The sequence below is a fragment of the Marmota marmota genome, unplaced genomic scaffold (assembly GCF_001458135.2).
Source record: "Marmota marmota marmota unplaced genomic scaffold, marMar, whole genome shotgun sequence".
Lineage (NCBI taxonomy): Eukaryota > Metazoa > Chordata > Mammalia > Rodentia > Sciuridae > Marmota > Marmota marmota.
The window spans coordinates 47748183-47772317 of record NW_026000174.1 but is presented as its reverse complement, the minus strand read 5'-3'; positions in this window follow the sequence as shown (position 1 = coordinate 47772317).

The following is a 24135-nucleotide window of genomic DNA, read 5'->3' as shown; positions in this document are numbered from 1 at the left end:
CAGGAGAAAGGCATGCAATCATGTAGCCAAATGTGAGCACTCAGAGTCTCAAATGGGATGAGGATAAAATAAATGTGTGAGATAATAATGACCAAAAATAATTCAAGAAATTCAACAAGTCTCAAGCACAAGGAATATAAAATACAACTCATACGAAATTTCTATAAATCCATTACAACCCAGAAAAAGGATAAATGGAGACAGAGATAAAATGTAGAACCTTAGATACGGAGAAATAAAGATAAGGAAGGTGGCAAACTTCTCATTGGAAAGATACAACTAAAAAGATAGGAACAAAATCTTTAGAGCACTTTATAAAAAACGGATGTAAACCTAGAATTATATGTCCAACAAATGTATCCCTCAAAAAAGTAAAGAAAAAAAAACTAGAAAAATGTGCTTCTTGAAAATTTAAAAATTAGGTGGATCAAAAGAGATGCCCTTCAGTAGATGAATGGATAGGGAAACTTTGGTATATATACACAATAGAACATTATTCAGTATCAAAAGAGAATTAAAATCATGTTATTTGCAGGTAAATGGATGAAGTTAGAGAATATAATGCTAAGTGAAGCAAGTCAATACCCCAAAACCAAAGGCTGAATGTTTTCTTTGATATGAGGATGCTGACTCATAATGGTGATGGGGGGTGCATGGGAGGAATGGACAACTTTAGATAGGGCAAAGGGCAGGGAGGAGAAAGGAGGGGGCAAGGGGTTAGGAATGATGGTGGAATGAGTTAGACATCATTATCCTAAATGTATGAAGACACAAATGGTGTAAAAATAGTTTGTGTATGATCAGTGACTTGAAAAATTGTGCTCTATATATGTAATATGAAATGCATTTTTCCATCATGTATAACAAATTAGAATAATTTAATTTTAAAAAGACAAAATATCAATGAAGTAAAAAGGCAACCTATAGATTATGAAAAAAATATTTTCAAATCATGTATCTGACACGGGGACATGGGATTTACATCTAGAATACATAAGGAACTCGTAAAATTCAACAACTGAATACTAATGTCAGTTGAAGCAGTTATCAGGATAAACACTATTACCAAGGAGAAAAAAGTTAATTTTATCATCCTAGATCAATAAAAAGCATTAAAAAATAACTTGAAAATTATGAGATATTTGAAAACTAAGTTAAAATTCCTAAATAACCTAAAGGTCACTTCAATCATTAAAATGGATGAGTTAGTACTGTGAATTTTGTGAAGATGGAAAGAAACATATAAAATGTATTGGATTGGGCTGGAGATGTGGCTCAAGCGATAATGCTCTCGCCTGGCATGCGCGGGGCGCTGGGTTCGATCCTCTGCACCACATAAAAATAAAATAAAGATGTTGTGTCTGCCGAAAACTGAAAAATAAATATTAAAAAATTCTCATCCTCTCTCTCTCTCTCTCTCTCTCTCTAAAAAAAATGTGTTGGATATAGAGAGAAAGTATAGCAATAAAGGCCTCTAGCAGAAAATAAATATCTCAAATTAATGCTTGTATCTTCAAATTTTAGAACCTAGGACACCAGAAATGATAGGAATTATTTACAAAAGACATATATAACATAGGACTATTATACCAAACATAAAATAACAATTAAAACACAAAGTACAGTAATTAAGACTGTATAGACAAACAACAGATCAGCAGAACAGAGTAAAGTCCCAAAGTTGACCAGCATGAATATAGGCAATTTTTTTCAGCAAAGGAGCAAAGATAGTACAATGTAGAAAATAGGACCTTTTTAATAAATAGTTTTGGAACAAGTGCATAATCACATGCTGCTGCTAATGATGATGATGATGATGATAATAATAATAATAATAATAATTTAGATATAGAAATTATACCTCTCAAAAACTTGACTCACAATGGATTACAGATCTAAATGGAACACATAACTATAGAATACCTAGGAGATAACTTAGGAGAATATCTAATTGTCCTTGGGGTCTTCTAATACATTTTGAATTATGCTATCAAAAGCACAGTTCATGAGAAAAGTAACTGACAAAATGAATTCCATTGAAATCAAAAGCTTCTGCTCCATTAAAGACAATGTCAGGGCTAGGGATGTGGCTCAAGCGGTAGCGCCCTCGCCTGGCATGCATGTGGCCCGGGTTCCATCCTCAGCACCACATACAAACAAAGATGTTGTGTCTGCGGCAAACTAAAAAATAAATATTAAAAAAAAATTTCTCTCTCTCTCTCTCTCTCTCTCTCTCTCTCTCTCTCTCTCTTTTTTTAAAAGACAATGTCAGACAAAGGAGAAGATAGCCACCACCTGGAAGAAATTATTTACAAAAGACATATATAACATAGGACTATTATACCAAACATAAAATAACAATTAAAACACAACAATGAGAAAATAAGCAGGTCTATTAAAGTTGGAGATTATGTCCACACAAAAACGTGCACACAGATGCTTACAGCAGTTTTATCCATCACTGTAAAAACTTGGAGTGACCAAGATGTCCCTCAGTAGGTGAATCAGTAAACAAACTGTGGTATAGCCAGACAATGGGATATTATTCAGTGATTAAACAAATGAGCTATCAAGCCATTAAAACACATGGTGAAAACTTAAGTGCATATTACTAAATGAAGGAATGAATCTGAATGCTACACACTCTGTGATTCAATTTGACTTTCTCTAAAGGGCAAAATTATGGTGATAATAAAAATATAAATAGCAGCTAGAGATTAGGGGAGAGGAAGGAGTGAGCACAGAGGAATTTTAAGGCAATAAAATCTTTGTGTGATGCTCATCATTATACATTTGCTAAAACACATAAAATATACAACACTAAGAGTGACAATGTGAAAGATAGCGTTGGGTTACAATGACCTGTCAAGATAGGTTTCTCAATTATACCAAATGTACCACTCTGGTGGGAGTTGGTTATAGTGAGTTATGCCTGTGAGGGAAGGTGGTTTATAAGGGGTATCTCTTTACTTTCTGCTCAATTTTGCCATGAACTTAAAACTTCTCTTAAAAAAAAAAATAAAAGTCCAACTTAAAACAATGGAATTTCCACAAAGTACCAAGGCACTAAGAGCTTACTGTAATCCATATTAAAATAAGAAATAGCAGGCACACACACAACATGCACTCTCTCTTGTCACCTCGATCCCCCTATATACTCAGAGATTAACGGAGCCAAGTGTTGGTGAACATGGGAGGAAACAGGAACTCTCATGTGTTGCTCCTGGATTGTAAACTATAAAACTATCTTTGAAAAGTTATTCCTCAAAGTTAAATTTTCACACCATATAATGCAGACATTCCGTTTCTAGGACTTGCCCCCAAGTAAGGAAAGAATATCACACAGAAATATTTATGTGAATGTTAAGACACAAAAGTGGAGAGAACCTTATTGTAGACTGAAGTAAATCTCCCCTCTCTCCCCACACGAAAACACCTGTGTGTTGAAATACTAATCCCTGATATCTCAAAATGTGACTATATTTGGAGCTAGGTTCTTTAAAGAGGTAATTACTGATAAGTGAGGTCCCTGGAGTGGGTCTCAATGAAATATGACTGGTATGATTATATAAAGAGTAAATCAGGACACAGACACACAGGAAGAGCCATGTGAAGATGCAGAGTAGACTGCCATATGTAAGCCAAAGCAAGGAGATTGAACTTAGAAGAAATCCACCTGCCATTATTTGATCTCTGACATCTAGCTTCTGGACTATGTGAAATATTTTTCTGTTGTTTAAGGCATCCAGTCTGTGCTAATTTGTTGTGCCCACATTTGAAAGCTGATACTAGCCTATTAATAGATAGAGCAGTAAAAATGAATAAATAAATAAAAGTAGGACAAAGCAACTGAATAAGCACTTCAGAGAAAAAGAAATATGAATGGTAAAAATGTACAAAAAATGTTTAATATCTCTAGCAATTAGAGAAATACAAATTAAAATTGTGCTGAGATTCCATCTCACTCCAGTCAAAGTGGCAGTTATCAAGAATACAAGTAACAATAAATGTTGGCGAGGATGTGGTGAAGAGGTACACTCATACATTGCTGGTGGGACTGCAAACTGGTGCTACTACTATGGAAAGCAGTATGGAGATTACCCAGAAAACTTAGAATAGAACTGCCATTTGACCCAGTTATCCCACTCGTCAGTTTAAAATCAGCATAGTATAGTGACACAGCCACATCAATGCTTATAGCAGCCCAATTCACAGTAGACAAGTTATCAAACCAATCTAAGTGTCCTTAAGCAGATGAATTAATAAAGGAAAATGTGGTAAATACACACAGTGGAATATTACTTGGCCTTAAAGAAGAATGAAATTATGGCACTTGCTGGTAAATGGATAGAAATGGAGAATATCATGCTAAGTGAAATAAGTCAGTCCCAAAAATCCAAAGGCAGTATGTTCTCTCTGATATGTGGATGCTAATACACAACAAGGTAGGGTGAGAAGGGGAATAACAAAAGTCCATTGGATTAGACAAAGGGGAACAAAGTGAAGGGAGGGAAGAGGGGAATAAGAAAGACAGTAGAATTATCCAACATAACTCTTCTATCCTTGTATATAAACACAGGACCAGGGTAACTCCACATCATGAACAATCAAAAGAATAGGATATTAGTTAGAATAAATTATACACCATGTATGTACAATGTGACAAAATATACTCTACTGTATATATATCTAAAAAGAACAAAAATAATGATGATGATGAGGATGATGATGATGATGATAAAATAGGGGTACATATTCAATGTAGTTCTATTCAGGAATAAAAATATGAACAGTTGATACATGCAACAACCATGGATATATAAATCTATAAATAATTTCCTTGAATGAAAGAAGTTAGATACCCCTCCAAATAAATAAAAAATACTACATTGTCTATTATTCTCTTTATATGAAATTCTAGAAAATGCAAACTAAAATACAGTGACAGTAACCTAATAACTGTGAGATCAGGAAGGCAAAGAGGGATAGATTGGAGGGATTCCCAAGGGAACAAGTTATATAGGCATGTATCTATGTCAAAATATCACATTGTATGCTTTAAACATGTTCCCTATATTCAATTATATATCAATGGAGTTATTTTAAATAAGAAAAAAGAACAATGTTGCATTAAAAATGGTACATAGTAAGAGAAATTTTACAGTTAACTATTTTCAGAGTGTAACATTATTACCAATAGCAGTGCTTCATGCAATGTTTATAGAGATATAATATTTCTAATTTCAGAGATAATTTTTTAATTATTTATCCAATTCACCTATTTATCTATTTGTTGAAATTTATTTTTCCCCAAGAATGTATATAATCTTACCTGTTCTGCCATTGTAACATGTACCGGGAAACTCTATTCTATGATTAAGTAAAAAAAAAAAATGTGAGATTTAGGGAAAAAATGAGTTGACTTTATTTTATATTTCTGTTCAGTTTTTTCCCACGATGTGTTAAAATGGTGTGAAAGGCAACACATTTTAATATGGTGGAAACATGGTCATAGAGTAAAAGAAAATATAGAAAACTACTCTAAAGTTTCTGAACTAGTTAGAAAGAAAAGTAAAAAGTATGGAAATTACAAAAATAAGTCCAGCATTATTCCCCCAGAGAGCTCATTTTCTATTGCAAACGTTTTATGGATGTCATGAAATTAGCTTACTTCAATGAATATTCTAGAAGACTTGCCACCCTGCCTACTGGCTTTCTTATCCCTATTTCACTAAGCTTCCAGGCTGGGTTAAAATTGGCCTATTGGTTTTGGACACTGGTGTCAATAGAAAGTACCAAAAATTATGTTAAGAATACTGTGAATGTAGTCAAATGTAAACATTTAAAGTATCTGGAGAATGTGTAATTGATATGGAAAGCAAAGTGAAATATCGCTAAGGTTCTCATTTTTAGGTAATCCAGTTTTCCTGGAAATGTCTATTTAGTCTCACTTAGACAAGACTCAAAGATGTTGCCACCATGGGATATTAGAGAAATCACAATAGTGAAGAATGTCAAGAAAGAAAACCTTTCAATTTCTATTCTCAATTTTTTATTGCTGTTTCTTATGTCTCTTCCTTTTATATACAACATAAACATGTGTTGTCTCTGTACAAATCATGTTTTATTCAATAGAAACCACTGCTAGACATGTCTCACTAATTAGTCCTTTTCTAGTTTTTTTTTTTAATCTTCCAAGTCATAAGTCTAATACCACTTTATTTGTAGGGTATTCTAAACTTCCCACCATATCCTACCTAGAAAAAATTACTGACTCATTCATCTGTATTCACATGAATACATACCATTTAATGAGAGTCCTTTTTTTTTTTTTGTATCAGGATCATTATTGTTTTCTGTGCACATATACCTTTTGTCCATTGGAATGAAAGCTTCTAGGAACCCCAAAATATTTCTTCCTCTTTGTATTCAAGACACTTAGCATAATGCCTAGAATTTAATATCAATTAATGCTTCCTAAGTTAACCCATTTATATGACCTTTGAAATATTGCCATTCTGCACTATGTACACCATTCTGCCTAGAAAGCTTCTTTAATCCGTGTCTAAGGATCTAATCTCCAAGTCTTCTTTGTAAGATTCCTTTCTTGAAATAATTTGGTTTTAACATAATAAGGTGTTACATGAAATACATAAAAGAATGTATATTCCTCATAGGATAAGAGAGATAATTAAATTATATTTCCTGTTTAAGGTTGAGAAAGTCGACCTCTTCCTATGGATTTTTTTTTTTTTCATAATCCCTCTGCTTCCTTTTAGGAAGGTCCCAGTTCCATGATTTTGTACTGTGTCTTTGTTGTATATACATATTTTCAAGATATTCTGCCTGTCTTAATGTCATCTGTTAGGAGAAAAAGGGACAATAATTTCCTTGGATTATTGATGTGAGCATTAACTGAAATGTGTATGCAAAATGCTAGCAGAGAAGCTGCATGTACGAAGTTCTCAAAAACTGTTACAAAAAATAGCTATTCACCAGCACCATGCTGAGAATATTCAGAATCTCTAAAAAAAAATTCTAAAATAATATGCTTATTACTTCCCTCATGCAATTTATAATCATAATCTAGCTAGAGAACTAAAACTTGACTACAGGAGACCACCAAATAAAAATACAATATAGGGTTTAATTATGAAATGTTTTCTGATTTGAAATATGCTACTGCAGGAGTTCACAGAAAGTTGTAAAAATTGTGAATTATAGAAAGTATTTTTTTTCTTTCTAAGCAGAGAGTGCAAGAAAGTGATGGGTGAGATGCTCCACCCGAGAGATTTGGCAGGAATGGGGGAAACAGGTCGAAAGTACTAAAATATTATAACAGAGCAAAACAGTGTAATTCACAATATATCCTTTACTGGTGTTTTGTTTTTTTTTTTTCTTTTCTCCCTCTAAATCCACTGCAGATTTTGTGGTTTTTAAGCACCCTGAACCAACCACACTCAGCAAATGACTTTGCTATGTGGCTAAGGTCCTCTCAATTGAAGTAGGCAAATTTCACTTGCAACCACCTTCAAAAGCATTTATTAGCTATAATCTCAGGGAGTCATTTATTACCTTTTGATTTAGGGTTACTGCTTCTGAGTCATGTTTGAAAAGACATCCTGGAGGAAACCATAAAAGAAGATTAATGGATTACAATTATTTTCAGATTTTTTTCAAATTGTGACTTATTGATACAAACGGTATAGAACTTGGTAATGCACAAAGATAAGTTTTGGTTTGCCTGTTTTTAAATATTGGTTAAACCTTTTAAAGTATGTGGAATTTTTCCAGGTATTTTTAAAGAGCAGCTATGAAAAACTTAAGTCATTGCTACACAGAGGAAAAATCATATGGGATGAAAGAGAGAGGGGTGATGCAGCAAGTTATAATTGACATTAAATATGAATTACAATTGATATTGACCTCTGGTAAGTGTCAATATTCTTGAAGATATTACCACCTGGATTTTTTGGTAAAAATTTAGTGAAGTAACTTGTATATATATTTTTGTATTTTGTCCTTCATCTTTCCCTCTTCCAGTAAGTAACTATTCAATCATTGACTTGCTTCAGGGGACATAGATTATTGGTATGAAAACTGATATTAAATACAAGGCATATCCTTTACTGGTGTTTTTTTTTTTTTTCTAAAAGCCCAAACCCATGAAGAAGAACACACCTCCATCCACTGAAATATTTAAGGATACACATGGACATGCAGTGAAGGCATAATGTACAAAAAAGAACATTTTTTTTTTCAGGAAAGTGTTGTCAAATGAGAATCAAGTGAAACTAAATTCTAGGCACTGGGATTCCCAGCCTCCCTGTGTCCCAAGAGCAGTACAGAAACAATGGATCTAGCAGACCTGAAAATCCTTGTGAACTGGACCAAAGGGCTGCTTCCATCAGTACAACCTCTTTCTTTCTAGGGTGCTGGTGCTCAAGAATTCCGGAGGCTGAATTCTCTATAAATCCTGGAGAATTAGAACCCGGCGTGGAAATTGAATGAAATGATGCAAGACTTTATAAACTGTTGCTGTGAACTAGCCTCCCTGTCTCCGTAGGTCATGATGGACCATCACAAGGACGAGTTGAGCAGCTTTAAGCTTGCCCCGTGGAATTCTCTCTCGGATATTGACGTTCTTTCATTCTGCTGGCAAAGCTGAAGAAGGATTAGGGGCTACCTGCCACTGGCAGAGTTAATTTTTAACTTTTCATTCAGAGAAATCAAAGTAGAAAGACTTTGTCACAGTACCTATGATAGATGGAGCGTGATGACAGCGATACCATTTAGATATTTTTCAAGGAGAAACAACAAAATATGCAATTAGCAAGTGTGTAATTTACAAATGCCAATATGGGGAGAATAGAATGTGATGCAGTTACACACATTTCCTGAGAACTACCACGTGCCATGGGCTTCAGATCATTCTCTACCAGTACCCCAGCATTCAGTCAGACCTGTCCTTCCCTGATTATTGGCATATCTTGCTGTAGCATTTTCTTCATGGTCCTACCCAACTGGTGCCTACCTAGTGTACTGGGCATCTTATCTAAAATCACAACATGCCCCTCCAATCCTTCCTGTTCTTCTTCTGCAATTAACTTTACTCTTTATAACTTACTGTGGCATGAATACTGTACATTCTAAATATTTTGTTTAAGTTTTGTTTCTGGAAGTAAGAATTCTTACTCTTTTGCACAATCCTGTATCCCAACCCTAGGACCATGTCTGACACCCTGTAAAAACACAAACAACAGATCATTTGTTGAAAAATGAATTAAGGTTTGAATGACTCAGAGAAAAAGGAACAGCTATTAATCCTCACTTTTCTTGATGAGGAAATCAAGGTTAATACATATTTTTGTAATTTACCCACAGTCACAGAATGAATGAAAATATGAATACAAATGTATCTGACTCCAACGCTTTTAGCTTTTACAATGACATCTTTTGACATATCATACACTTGATTCAAATGGGGTATGAATTCTTATTTTTCCACTTGTACAGATTGCAGGATCACATTGGTTATACAGCCACATTTATATATACTGCTATAATAGTGTCTGTTGTATTCTGCTGCCCTTCCTATCCCCCCTCCCCTCCCCTCTTTCTACCCCATCTACTGTAACACATTTCTCTTTTTTTCCCTCTCCCCTCACACCATCATATATGTATTTTGTATAATGATGAGGGTCTCCTTCCATCTTCCGTGCAATTCCCTGTCTCTCTCCCATTCCCTCCCACCTCTCATCCCTGTTTAATGGTAATCTTCTTCTCATGCTCTTCCTCCCTGCTCTGTTTTGAGTCCTCCACCCCCCCACCTGCGCCTTATATCAAAGAAGACATTCGGCATTTGGTTTTTTAGGGATTGGCTAACTTCACTTAGCATAATCTGCTCTAATGCCATCCATTTCCCTGCAAATTCCATGATTTTGTTATTTTTTTAGTGCTGAATAATATTCCATTGTGTATAAATGCCACATTTTTTTATCCCTTCATCTATTGAAGGGCATCTAGATTGGTTCCACATTCTAGTTATTGTGAATTGTGCTGCTATGAACATTGATGTAGCTGTGTCCTTGTAGCATGCTCTTTTTAGGTCTTTTGGGTATAGTCCGAGAAGGACAATAGCTGGGTCAAATGGTGGTTCCATTCCCAGCTTTACCAGGAATCTCCATACTGTTTCCAAATTGGCCGCACCAATTTGCAGTCCCACCAGCAATGTACAAGTGTACCCTTTTCCCCACATCCTTGCCAGCACTTGTTGTTGTTTTGACTTCATAATGGCTGCCATTCTTACTGGAGTGAGATGGTATCTTTGAGTGTTTTTAATTTGCATTTCTCTGATTGCTAGAGATGGTGAGCATTTTTTTCCATGTATTTGTTGATTGATTGTATATCCTTCTCTGAGAAAGTGTCTGTTCAGATCCTTAGCCCATTTGTTGATTGGGTTATTTGTTTTCTTGTTGTTTAATTTTTTGAGTTATTTGTATATTCTGGATATTAGAGCTCTATCTGAAGTGTGAGGGGTAAATATTTGTTCCCAGGATGAAGGCTCCCTATTTACCTCTCTTATTGTTTCTCTTGCTGAGAAAAACTTTTTAGTTTGAATACGTCCCATTTGTTGATTCTTGATTTTAACTCTTGTGCTATAGGTGTCCTATTAAGGAATTCAGAGCCTGACCTCATGAGATGGAGATTAGGGCCAACTTTTTCTTCTATTAGACGCAGAGTTTCTGGTTTGATTCCTAGCTCCTTGATCCATTTTGAGTTAACTTTTGTGCATAGTGTGAGAAAGAGATTCAATTTCATTTTGTTGCATATGGATTTCCAGTTCTCCCAGCACCATTTGTTGAAGATGCTATCCTTTCTCCATTGCATGCTTTTAGCACCTTTGCCTAATATAAGGTAGTTGTAATTTTGTGAATTGGTCTCTGTGTCCTCTATTCTGTATCATTGGTCTACCCACCTGTTTTGGTACCAGTACCATGCTGTTTTTGTTACTATTGCTCTGTAGTATAGTTTAAAATCTGGTATTGCTATACCACCATTTTCACTCTTCCTGCTTAGAATTGCTTTTGCTATTCTGGGTCTTTTATTTTTCCAGATGAATTTCATGATTGCTTTTTCTATTTCTGCGAGGAATGCCATTAGGATTTTGATTGGCATTGCATTAAACCTATAGAGTACTTTTGGTTATATGGCCATTTTATTGATATTAGTTCTTCCTATCCATGAACAAGGTATATATTTCCATCTTCTAAGGTCTTCTATTTCTCTCTTTAGGGTTCTGTAGTTTTCATTGTATAGGTCTTTCACCTCTTTTGTTAGGTTGATTCCTAAGTATTTTATTTTATTTTTATTTTTATTTTGAGGATATTGTGAATGGGGTGGTTATCCTCATTTTCATTTCAGAGGATTTGTCACTGATATATAGGAATGCCTTTGATTTATGCGGGTTGATTTTATATCCTGCCACTTTGGTGAATTCATTTACTAGCTCTAGAAGTTTCTTGGTAGAACATTTGGGTCTGCTAGGTATAGGATCATGTCATCCTCAAATAGTTCTAAATTAAGTTCTTCTTTTCCTATCTTTATGCCTTTAATTTCTTTCGTCTAATTGCTCTGGCCAGTGTTTCTAGAACTATGTTGAATAGAAGTGGTGAGAGGGGGAATCCCTGTCTTGTTCCAGACATCTTTTTATACATTTAAATAAAATCATGTGGACACACATTCCTCTACCAAACCAGGTACTAAATAGTAGGAAACAAATAAGGACCAAGATATTGCATTTTCTATTATGCTTACACTCAAGTGAAGGACAAAGAATAATGAGGAAGAAATTTCAATTAAAAGACAAGCATATGTGGCAAGGTTAAATACTTTATTGAAGTACAGTGAAGGAACACTTAAGCTAGATTTAGGGGTTAATGGGAAGCTCCTTAGAGTAGATGCATTTTTAGCAAGACCTTACAAACGGATAAGAGAAAAGAAACACAAAGCATTTAGAGAGGTGAAAATTAAGAAGATGAAGAGGAATAGATATAAGCTCAAGTGGTGAGAAAGTAGAGCTAGGTCATGTTCTAGTTTATCTCCATGTTGAATAGTGTGAAGGAGCTAAAAGATTTTAGGTTATGATGGTAGAAAAAGAGAACTGTCCACTAATCAGGATATGAAATAGATAGAAGTCTGGTTATACAAATTTCTAATGTGACCCTATCTAATCAGACAAAGATACGATTTTTAAAACATCAAATGGCAAAGCCTTTGATTTATTATAGCATTAGTAACTATTACAACTCCACATTTTGAAAAGAGGAAGTCAGATGAATGGATACAGAAAAGGTGGGAGATATAGACACATATTCACACAACGGAATATCACTCAGCCATAAAAAGAATGATTTTATGATTTTTTTTTTTGGCCAGGAAATGGATGGATCTGGAGACTAACATGCTAAATGAAATAAATCAATCCCCCAAAACCAAAGGTAGAACATTCTCTTTGATATGAGGATGCTAACACATCTCAAGGAGTTGGAGAATAGAAATTCAGTGAATTAAACAAAGGAGAATGAAGGGAAGGGACAGAGGATTCATTCAGTTGAATGAATGAGACATAACTTTTCTGTGTTCATATATGAATATACTACCAGTGAAACTCCATATCATGTACAAGCACAAGAACAGGATTCTAATTAGAATAAGTCATACTCCATGTATGTATAATATGTCAAAATATACTCTACTGTTATGTATATCTAAAAAGAAAAAATAAAAAAAGAAGGAAAATAGAAAGTCAAACCCCAAATATCTTTACTTATCTTCCCCTTCATGTTCAAGTATTCAATTATTTCATTTTAGAGAATATTCTCCATGATAAGATCTCTGTTAGTGAATCTACTTTGTATTCAAATCAGTTATATACTGCCATATAACAAAATTACCAAAAACTTAGGGACTTAATACACAAATTGTTATTACACAGTTTCTGTGAACTAGGACTTGAAGAATTGCTTAGCTAGTCACCAGGGAGTGATATACCTTAGGGTCCCAGAAGGTTGCAATCAAATCACTGGCTATGGCTATGGTCTCATCTAAGCCTCCCTTTAGGAATGAACTGCCTTGTTACCCTGTGGTTCCCAACAGAATTAAGTTCTTGCAGTTTGCTGTATGGAGGACTTGGGTTTCTTGCTGACTATAAGGCACAAGTGGCTTTCAGCTCCTGGCCATGTAACCCACTTCATGTGGCAGCCTACAACATGAAAGTTTGTTTCCTTGCAGAAAACAAGAGGCAGAAAGTCTCCTTGCAAAAGACAGGCATTAACATTTTTTAATGTTATAAATTGGTTATTATATAACCAATATAACATTTTTTTGTAATATAATCACATACACATAGTTATGGACGTGCATGACCTTGGCTGCATTCCACTGCATCCAAGAAGGTCACAAGTCCAGCACATATTCAACAGGAAGGAAATACACAATACCAGATGGTATTCATGTTAGTCAGCTTTCCATTACTATAGCAAATAACTTCTATTAATCAGATTATAAAAAGAAAAGGTTTATTTGGCTCATAGTTTTGGAGTTTCATTACAAGATGGATTGGTTCCACTGATACAGGCCTGTGGCCAGGTTGTGGCAGAAGAATGTCATGGGACAACTACTTAATCTCATGCAGAGAAGTAGAAGAGATAGAAAGAAGGAGACTGTGGTCCCATTATCCTCTTCAGAGGCATGACCCTAATAACCTAAGGGACCTCCTAGTAGGCCCAGTTCTAGAAGGTTCTATCACACCACAATAGTTTAACACCAGGGAGCAAACCTGCAAACTTGGACCTTGAGAGACATTTAAAATCCAGACCATAGCAGCTAGGAATCCAGAGGCCAGGGAAAAGCCTCTCTTTCCCAAGAGGCTTCACTCTAAAACTTCAGGGTGATGCCTAGCTAATTAGTCCCCTGTACTGAGTGAGCACACGGAAGCTCACATCATACAACCCGGGTTGCTGCTCTAGAGACTGAGTAGAGAATCACCAGACAAACCTCTTCCCAAGGCCCTGTCTGCCGCAGTAAGCCTGCCACGTTGGGCTGATCTCTAGGGATGAGAGTTGTCCTATTGCACGACTAATTATAATCACCCGTGCTCAAGGGATGTTGTAATTGTGACACCTGGTAATGAGTGAGAACAGCCCCATTATTTTATGACTCCTACTTTTGAAGCTTTTCTTTCTTGAGAAGTGTGATTTCTTTAGGGAAAGGGAGAACGTGGCAGACCTGGGGACCAACTGAGCTCTGTAGCTATGTAAAAAATGCCTATGAAAGGAAATTAGCAGAGAGAGCAGACCTCCAGCTTTTCCCAATTTATGTGAAACCTTTAATCCTTGAAGACCTCATAGGCAATTGTTTTGTAAAATGACATCCAAACAGTTGTAACTGCCAACCGCTATTTTAATCTTGACATCAATTTCTGAAAACATCACCTGTGAAAAGTTCAACATTTAGCATTTCCTATTGTTTTCTTTTTTCTTTGAGTATAGATGTGGTTCATGTGAAAAAGTGCCATTTGGGGAAGAGAACAATACTAATGACCCCCAGATGAGATAAAAGACATAGAGAGTGCATAGGGGGCAAAAGTGCAGATGCAGGAGTCAGGAGACCTTTGCAATACTTCAGGCAAGCTGTGATTCCCAGAAAGGTAATTAACCTCTCTGGGCCAGCCTGTCTGAAGTATATCATGAGAGAGATGGATGCTCCTATCTAGTGCTTTCATAGTTCAGGAGGAGAAAATAAGGCATCAGTTAAATGAAGGAGAATTCTCACTACTATATTCCCTACACATAATTCTTTATTTTTTTGGTGGGGGGTGGAGAAAAAAATATTTGAAGAATTAAATATGAGTATAAAGCTTGACCTTGTGAGATTTTTTTCTTCAAGGTGATATGACAAAGTTCTGAAAAGTGAATCAGTCAGACTCAGCGAATTTCTAAACTACTTGTGTTGTCCACAAAACCACTCAGGTGGGAAGGAGGTGTCCAGATTTACTTCCAGATGTTTTCAATTAGGAGGGTACTACTGGGTCTCCATAAACTGCATTTTATCAAGTGTCTGCTAATGTAATCTGATGCCGCTCTCCCCCTAGACCTCATTTTGAAACATGTTTACCTATAATTATGAAATTTCTGATCATTACCTCCTTGCCTTCTTCCCCAGCTAAGATATGCTTCAAAAGTGTACTTAGACTGTTCCATACTCTTGAACTTTTTCCTGCACCCTGCCTTTTCTCTCCCGGATCACTAAATGATGTCTTTCAGGTCTGATCTTAATGTCATGTTATTTGTTTGTTTTTTTCAGCACTGTGGATGGATGGAACACAGGGCGTTCCACTGAATTACATCCCTAGCACCTTAATGTCGCATTCTAAAATGAAGTCCTTCTTACTGCTTCAGATTATCTTAATTAAGTCCTACTTTCTCTAGGACTTTATAACACTGTATACTCCTTCATAACAATAAGCACAGTTATACTTAATTAATATCTATAATTATTCCTGTCCTGTTTCTGTCTTCCTCAGTGTATAAGAGTCCCTGAATCTAGAGATGGTGTTTATTTGGTTTACTTAAGTAAGTAGTTCATCTTAAGCTTTTGTGGAGGGAAGAAAGGAAAGAAAGGAGGGAGGAAGAGATAGAGGGATGGAGGGAAAGAAGACACATCATAACCAATCAACAAATTAGCTCTATTTGAAGTTGAAGTGAAAGAAGTCCAGAAAGGAACAAAATGACCCCATTATTTAAATTAACATTCTGCAAATAAAACAATACAAATAAACCATAGAACAATCTTTGGTTTTAAAGATTGAAGCTGTAAGTTTCATTTGAATCCATTTTTTTACAGACTGACCAGATTCCATCATGATTTTTCCATGTAATTACTTAAGCTCTTGGTATGTCAAAGTAACTTGAAACAGTTCTGGGTTGTGTTTTGTTTTTATTATAATATTACTAGCAATGCTTATATTATTGTTGTTGTTTATAATAACAAAGCACAGATCTCTTTAGGAACCATTATTTCATAAACCAGAATGGCACATGAGTTCCCTGAAAAAAATGGAGGCAAGGGATGGTATCCATGCAGGCAAAACCTGAGAGCACTGGCTGGACTCTGGGAGCCATTTACCTAGACAGTTTCTCACCTGACAACAACCTCAGAACCAATAGCTGGCAAGTTATGAGAAAAGTCAACTGAAGCCAAAAGTTTTAAAAAATGAGGTGTGGTAATACCTTCAAATATTTGCTTTAGTCTAAACCATAAAAAAAAGATATATTCATTATCTACTCTGTTGGTGTAGAGCCAAACTTTGTTCTTTGAATGGCTGTGCTAGCAGAGAGTTTTACACGTTCTTTTGTCAAAAAAAAAAAAAAAAACTAAAAGCAAAATACACCACTAATGTTTCCTGAAGAGTTCTCAGTATTGGTCTCCTATGATGAAGTGAAGGTTTTTAATATACTTATAAATAACTCACACAGAAAATTTATAGACTTTTATGGACTTTTTCTTCTTCTGAACTTTTTATACTCTTCGCTTTCACATCTATTTTGATAGCAATTTTGCTTTTGCAGTTTACCTTTATGGAGGGAAAATCATTTATCTTCATTTGTATAAAAGGCACAGTTCTTTTCTTTGTGCATTCAAGTTTAATTAGTTTTGTATTGATTACAATAACAAGGGCAACAAATTTGGGGATAAACACAAGGGACTCTTGAAGCACAGGAACCAATTAGTGAAACCAGAATTGTTCCCACTAAGTTGAAGAGAGCCTAGTCCCTTACTTCATTGGGAAAGAGAGTTCACTGATCTGTTCAGTTCAGTAAAAGCTGAGAATGTCTCAGCTATCTGGTGTAACTTAAACTTTCCATTGCAGTGGCTTATGAAGTGTTAATAAACTCTATATTCACACATGGAAGATACTTCTGTCATCTTTACTGAACAGCATTGTCTTTATAAACAGCCCTGGAGTTTAACATTGAGTCATAGGAATTTTATTTAGATCTAAAACCAGTAACCTAATTTATCATTTTGCAAGTCGTAGTATTGAGATAAGTTGAGGGACTCTTGACAGACAGGGATATCTGGGGTAAGTATACAGTCAGGTTTTGAGTAAGATAAGCAGGTATTTAAAGTTCCAATCTGCATTGACTGAAAGAATTCACACACATATTGAATACCTCCTAAACTTCTACTGAGAAGATGAAATTTATGCAACAGGCAACAGTCAATAAGCTAGTCATGAGCCATTCAGTTAAAATAACATGCTTTTGGGGGGATTTGGTGTAATAATTAATAATTAAATCTTAATTATTATATCTATGAAATAACTGAAATAAAAGGGTCAGAATTATCAAATAACTTTAGCCATTGTTTTTCCTCAAAATAAAAACTAAAGCAAGCACCAACAAAATACTGAAATAAACTCAAAATATATGTTTTTCTAAAAATCCCTATATTTGGGTGCTGGCAGAAAATTATTTTTAATCATGATGTTAACAGTGGCAATTTCAGTGGTGACTAGGAAGCAATCCTGGTGGACGTTACTACCTGACACTAAGACCATCCATAGGCAGCCTAAATTGTGCTACTCTGAAATTAGTGTGCATAAATATTTTAAAGAAATGAATGTTTTCATTTTTTTTCCCCAAATCGCCATCCAAAAATGAGATTCTATGAAGGACTAGTCTCCTACGGCTACTAGAATAAATTACCACAAACTGGGCTAACAACAACAGAAATTTATTCTCTCATAAATGTGAAGGCCAGAAGTCTGCAATCAAGGCCTTGCCAGGGCTGGTTTCCTCTGAGGCTCCGAGGGGGAATCTGTTCCTTGTCGGCATCCAAACTTCTGGTGACTGTAGCAATGTGTGCCATTCCCTACTCTATTTTAGCTCCATGAGTCCAGTCTATGTTTCCATCTTTACAAGGTCTTCTGCCTATCCAAGTCTCAAATTTTACCCTCAAATAATTCCATTTAGGTCTAGCCCTAAATCCAGCATGACCTGATCTTGATATCCTTAACCTAATTCATCTCAAAGACTCTGTTTCTTAATATTGTCACACTTACAGTCACTGGGGTAAGGACTTGCATACAACATTTTCAGGAGTACACCATGCAATCCACCACACTAAGAGACATGATATGGTCTAGTTTCCTCAAGACTCTCGCTGTTACACAGAACTGAGCCTGTGGAATGACAACCAGATCTGATGATGCTAGTGGACTATTTTCTGAGAATTCTAAAAGCTTTCTCTCCTAATGGAACAGATTTTTGCCTTGATGCATGAACATCTGCTCATGTCTCATAAAATAATTTGTACTCTTACAAATGGAAAATGATCATGAATTCAGACAGGTGGCTTTTCCTGTGGGAAAATATTCAGAACTTCCTAAATTTCACTTTAAGACCCTAGCGATGTTGAAGGATATCACAGCCTGTCATTAAGTTGACATATTGCCTCAGAACAACACGGTGTGTGCCAGTTATGAGTTGTAAGGCTGTCCATTATTATGTGTTTTCCTTTCTTCTGTGTTTCAGGTTATCAATCTTCTGGATTCAGGAGCCATCTATTTCCATTATAGCACAGCTCAATTTCTCTTGATCTCGCTTGCATCTACAATTCTCTGATGTGTATCTCAGGAAATGAGGTTATCAATGACTAGCCCTAACACTATTCCATTCCCTGTGTCTCTTAGTGACAATTTTTAAGTGGATTTTTATCCCTTTCCTTCAGTGAAGTTAGGAGGGGAATAGAGAGACAACAAGCACAGAGGTGATTCTAAAATAATCTTTTAAAAAAAATGTTTTAAAGCAAATCTGTGAATGGATAAGGAAAATAAATGTGTATAAGAAAACCCAAAATGAAATCAGATTTAATTTGGCAGATATTTGTCGGGTGCCCATTGTATGCAATATTTTTGGGAAGCATATTGAAATTCAGAATGTATGGAAAAGAAGAGAGGCAGTAATCCAAGAATCAGGAGAACTGAAATATAATATTCACCATCATCGTGAGCTTGTGTAAATGACTGTACTTCACTGCATTGAAAGGTTTTTTTTTAAATTATAAAATAATGGGCTTAGACTAGATCTCTTCCAGAGTTCCTTTTATCTTTTATAGTTTATGGTTAGATATATGCAAATATGTTGGAAATAGAATATACAGAGAAAATGATCACTTTCTGGCTCTATCACTGAAAATGAATATATGCTTAATTATGACTTTCAATTTATTGTTATATCCTTATTGATATTTAAGTGAACTTGGGTCTAGCTCATCCCTTTAAAAATATACTTCTTGGGCTGAGATTGTGGCTCAGTGGTAGAGTGCTTGCCTACCATGAGTGAGGCACTGGGTTTCCTCCTCAGCACCATATGAATAAATAAAAAAAATAAAGTTATTTTAAAAATACACTTTTGGAGAAGCAGAATGTGGTTCTTATGCTACCAAAGGATAAATTATGGATCCTCTGGAATTCCTGGTATAAAATATATGGCAACATGTACAAGTTGTTTCAGACACCGTTACATCATTCTGTACTGTGAACAGCCAGATGCACTTCCATACACAGATGATACTCAATATATTTTGCACATTTGTGTAGCTTATCCCCACTTAATTGAGCTGTAATTTACATATAAAGTAATTTTGTTTGTTTTAGAATTAGCTATAATTCCTGATTATACTTTTGCATAACAGCAACAATTTATTTCTAAGATTTACTTATAATAAACAATTTAGGATTAACTGATAATGCTATCAGAAGAAATCAAGGGTAGAAATAAAAAAGTACAAATACATTGTGTACCAAAATTGAGACCACAATCCTTTCTCTCTAGTTCTTCTTTGAATGACTACTTGGTACAAAATCATCTTTCAGTAACTTGTTCTTGCCTTCTCTATTTAAAATAAGAAACACTTAAGATCTAGTAACTAAATTGTTGAGATGGAATTTAGCAAAACATTTTTAGTGAACAATAGTTTTCCTAAATTTCATAAGAAGTACCTACAAGACATATCCCCAAATTTATTAATAGTAGTTTAAAGGAAAGATTTCTTGTATTCAGGCAATTATCACACAGATATTTTATTAAGTCTATAAAAGAAAAAAAAATAAAGTTTTGAGAGACTTGCAGAAAGATGAATTTTGAGAAGCTATCTCCCCCCAAAACAAATAATGAAATGAGAAAGCTGACAGATAATTCTGAGTCTTAAGAAAAACTGAGAAGATTTCAACATATGAGAAGAGGTGCAGTCTTGCAGTGGCTGATAAAAGACAGACAAAAAAAAAAAAAAAAAAGATGGATTGGGATGAAGAAATAGATGGCCTTGAATGCCAATGCCAAGTTTGGAAATATTATATTGGGGACATTTTGGAAGTTAAATTAATTATGGGGATCAAAAGACTAATTATTTTCAGTATTAGAGCTGGAAAAGAGAGAATAAGTTTCATAACCGCAGAAGTACAATCACCAAGCAATAAAATTTTGCAGTTGGACATCTTGTCAAACACATTTGCATAATAACACATTGTACTCTATTATTATTTCAAATAATGTTTTTCATCACTAAGTGCTTAATAAGCACTCATTAAGATTAATAAGTCAGACAAGAATGCTATGCAAATCACAAGTTTTCAGGTGCATTGCATAAATATAATTTTCCCTGCTGTGTAAGTGTTCTTGATGCTTTCAAACCTTTTGTACTTAGAAGAAGCTTGTAATTTTGTCTCATTGTTATGTGTTTTTCTGTTTGATAGTTTTCTAAGACAACTGTCATTTCTCAAAGGATCGGTTTGGGAGTTTAGAAACTGAGGGTTTTTGTGGCAATGTTTCTCTTTTTCCTTCATCCTCTGTCCTACCGCTTGGTTCATCATCTACGACATCAACATGGCCACGACGGCTGACTTTCCTTATTTTCTCTTGACAGTGTCCTCAGGGTTGATAAATGGCCCTTTCTTGGTGTGGAAGGAAAGTATTTATTTTGAAACTGTATAGAAGTTTATAACGTCATCACCTGCTACCACAATAACTGAGAAAGAAAACAAGGGTTATCACTTCCCCAAATTTAAGAAACTGATACTTTTAATGTTTCTTCCTCAGTCTTTATTCTATTCCTTTTTAAATCTTGATGGTTGCTGAATTGTGCTTTGGCTCAATTTAACAGCAATTTCTTGCTGTTGATACATTGGAAAAACTCATGTAGGAGTATTAACTAGTTACTTATTCTATGGCATAAGATTAATAATTCCTTATTTTCTCCTTTTAGGTTTCTGTTTGATAATCCCCATTCCACTCCAACCCCCCCACCCCGTGACCTCAATTAAAACAACTACAAAGAAGAACATACACCATCTAAATTGGGTCCATGTGTCAACACAGCAGTTGCAGAGTTAGTTAAAATTGCATGTTTTAGTAAAAACTGATTTATAAAACTCAGATTAGATTAAAGATGGCAGTGAGGTCTCCTATTTCCTTAACCTGGAGTTGAAAATAACCTACAATTCAAAGCTGACCTGACCCATTCCGTTTTAGGCAGAAGAGCCTGCAGATAGCTGGAATATAACAAGTTTCCCTCTGTGGGGAAGTCTTGTCTGGTCTCCTTAATACAAAGAAACAGGAAGTTCAAAGGAATTCAAAAGGGAAAGAACAGAACCCCTGCTACACCAGAGCACAGATCAAAGTAATAGAAACTTAGTTCTTGTACTGACAAAACCACAAATCTGCAGCTTAGTGAAATAAGATCCTGTACTTGTCATGACCCAAACAATGACATTAGTGACTTCTTTATGGATATGCCATAAAGGGTGACCACACCCTACCCTGGCAAGCTCCTGGTGTGATGAGATGATGAAACTCTCATCTCCCAGATGAGAATTAAAACATGGGAAATATGTTTTCAACTTTATGTAATTAAATAGCAGTCGACAGATTATTTTAAAGACATGGTGTTTCAATATAATGTTCTACAAATTTCTCATGTACCTACATATCTAGATTTTCAGACTATTTTCAGAAATGATTGGGTGAGCAAATGACTTTGGAAAGGCAGAGGCAGTGATCTTATCTAGAGGGAATTTCCTTAAACTCCAGGATAGCATAGAGAGAAATATCTCCCTACCCTGGAGATATTCCAAGATTGTAACAATAGAGATACCTCCCTTTCCTTCCCAGAGTCAGTAGACTAATAGTCTAGAAAATATAAATAAGATCTCTGTCTGAGATGATATGCCAGTAGCCTGTGGGTAAGACTGGAGATTTTGACATCAGGGCTCCTCTTCTATAATGCACCCCAGTATATGTGCAGGTAGATCTCTTGCCTTTGTCACATCACCTTTTAAAAAGGTGGAGTTTGAGGAACAAGGGTCAAAATGATACCCCCACTAATGCAATTGCCCTGAGTAATAAACTGCCTTTTGTCTCTGACCCAGAGAACTCAAATATTTCTCATTATACCATGAACATCTATGACAGAATAATTTGTTAGCTTGAGGGTAAACTCAGACTGCTTAGAATTCCTGATATAATAGTTTGGTGACATTTTTCAAACTAACAATTTTTGCAAAAAGAAGCAAACGCTGTTTAAAAAAGAGAGAAAAGAAGCTGATGTTGATTGAAGAAATAAGCATTATATTGCTTAATCTTCACAATGATTGAAGACATTATGTCCGTGAAGATGAGGAATTTTTCAGTCTTATTCTCTGAATCTTCTCCAATGTCTAGTACAATGTCTGACACAAAGCAGATGCTCAATAAACATTTCTTCGGTGAAAAAAATAAATGAATAAATATGAATGTTTAAGTTTGTTTTTACAGATGGTGGGTTGCTACACAGAGAGAAAAAAAGCAATTTTCCTGGAGCCACAGAGCTAATAATTAGCAGACCTGGAAATGGTACCGAAATCAGTCAGATTGCAAGATCCTTTTAGTTAGATTTTAACAATGTGTCATTTGATATTTACATCCATCCATTTTTATGGAGGACTCTTTTCCAATGAATTGTATCAAATAATTATGAACTGGCCTCATTCATAAACAAATAAGAAATAAAAATATAAACAAATAACAAAAAAATCAATAAAAATAAAAACATAAAATGAATCAAAATCATTTTCACTATTAAAGCATATTCTTTGGAGTTGGGTGCAGAAATCATAGTTTCACAACTTCCCCTTGCTATTATTTGTGCTTATCATATCTAATTTTATGTAAATATTTTAAGCAATATAGTTATGAACTTGATTATTCAAAATGTTTAAAATACAACATTCTCTTAACTCATGCAATATCTACACATTAGTTTTTATTTTCTTTAAATTAACCATGATTTCTCTTACAGCATATGCTGCCTTATTTTTAAAACCCAAAGCACAATTGAATATGAAGTTCATCCACCATTGTTACTGAAAAAGAGGGTTACACTAATCAGCTATGATCATATTTTTATGGCAAAAGACTCTACATTGTTTAATTGGAAAAGAAGAAGTTAAAGCATCCTGCCTTTTATGCATCTCTCTCTCTCAATTATTGCTGGGGATCCTCTGGAGAAAGATTCAAGGGATCAGTAGATATATCTCATCTTCATGTGAACATGATGACAACTGCATCTCTTAGGCTATTAGAGTAACACCACTTGATAGGAGGAAAACACCTTCTACAGAATGGTCTTAGCTGGTGTCACTGGTTAGAACTGCTTATGATAAACTACACAGAATCTACAGTTCAATGGACCATAGCTACCTCAGAAGTTATACAATCATAACTCATATTAGTGTCCTAAAAGTCCCCACTGCGTGAGGCATCTGTCCAAAGCTAATGAAGAAAGAAATTGGATCCACTGTCAACATCTGACATGTCTCTGGTTTGCCTGTGCCTTTTGATTTTGTATGTCCTTGAAGTTATTAATGAACCTTGGTATTGGGTAAAATCTCTGATTTGTGCAATTCTTACTTGGCAATCTGATCTTTTGTGTTAAAATCTGCATTTATTTTTCTTCTCTTTCAGGTAAAGGTAATATGAAGTGAATAATAAATGGATTATGTAACAAAATTCTTTGAGTACATGGTTCTATTCC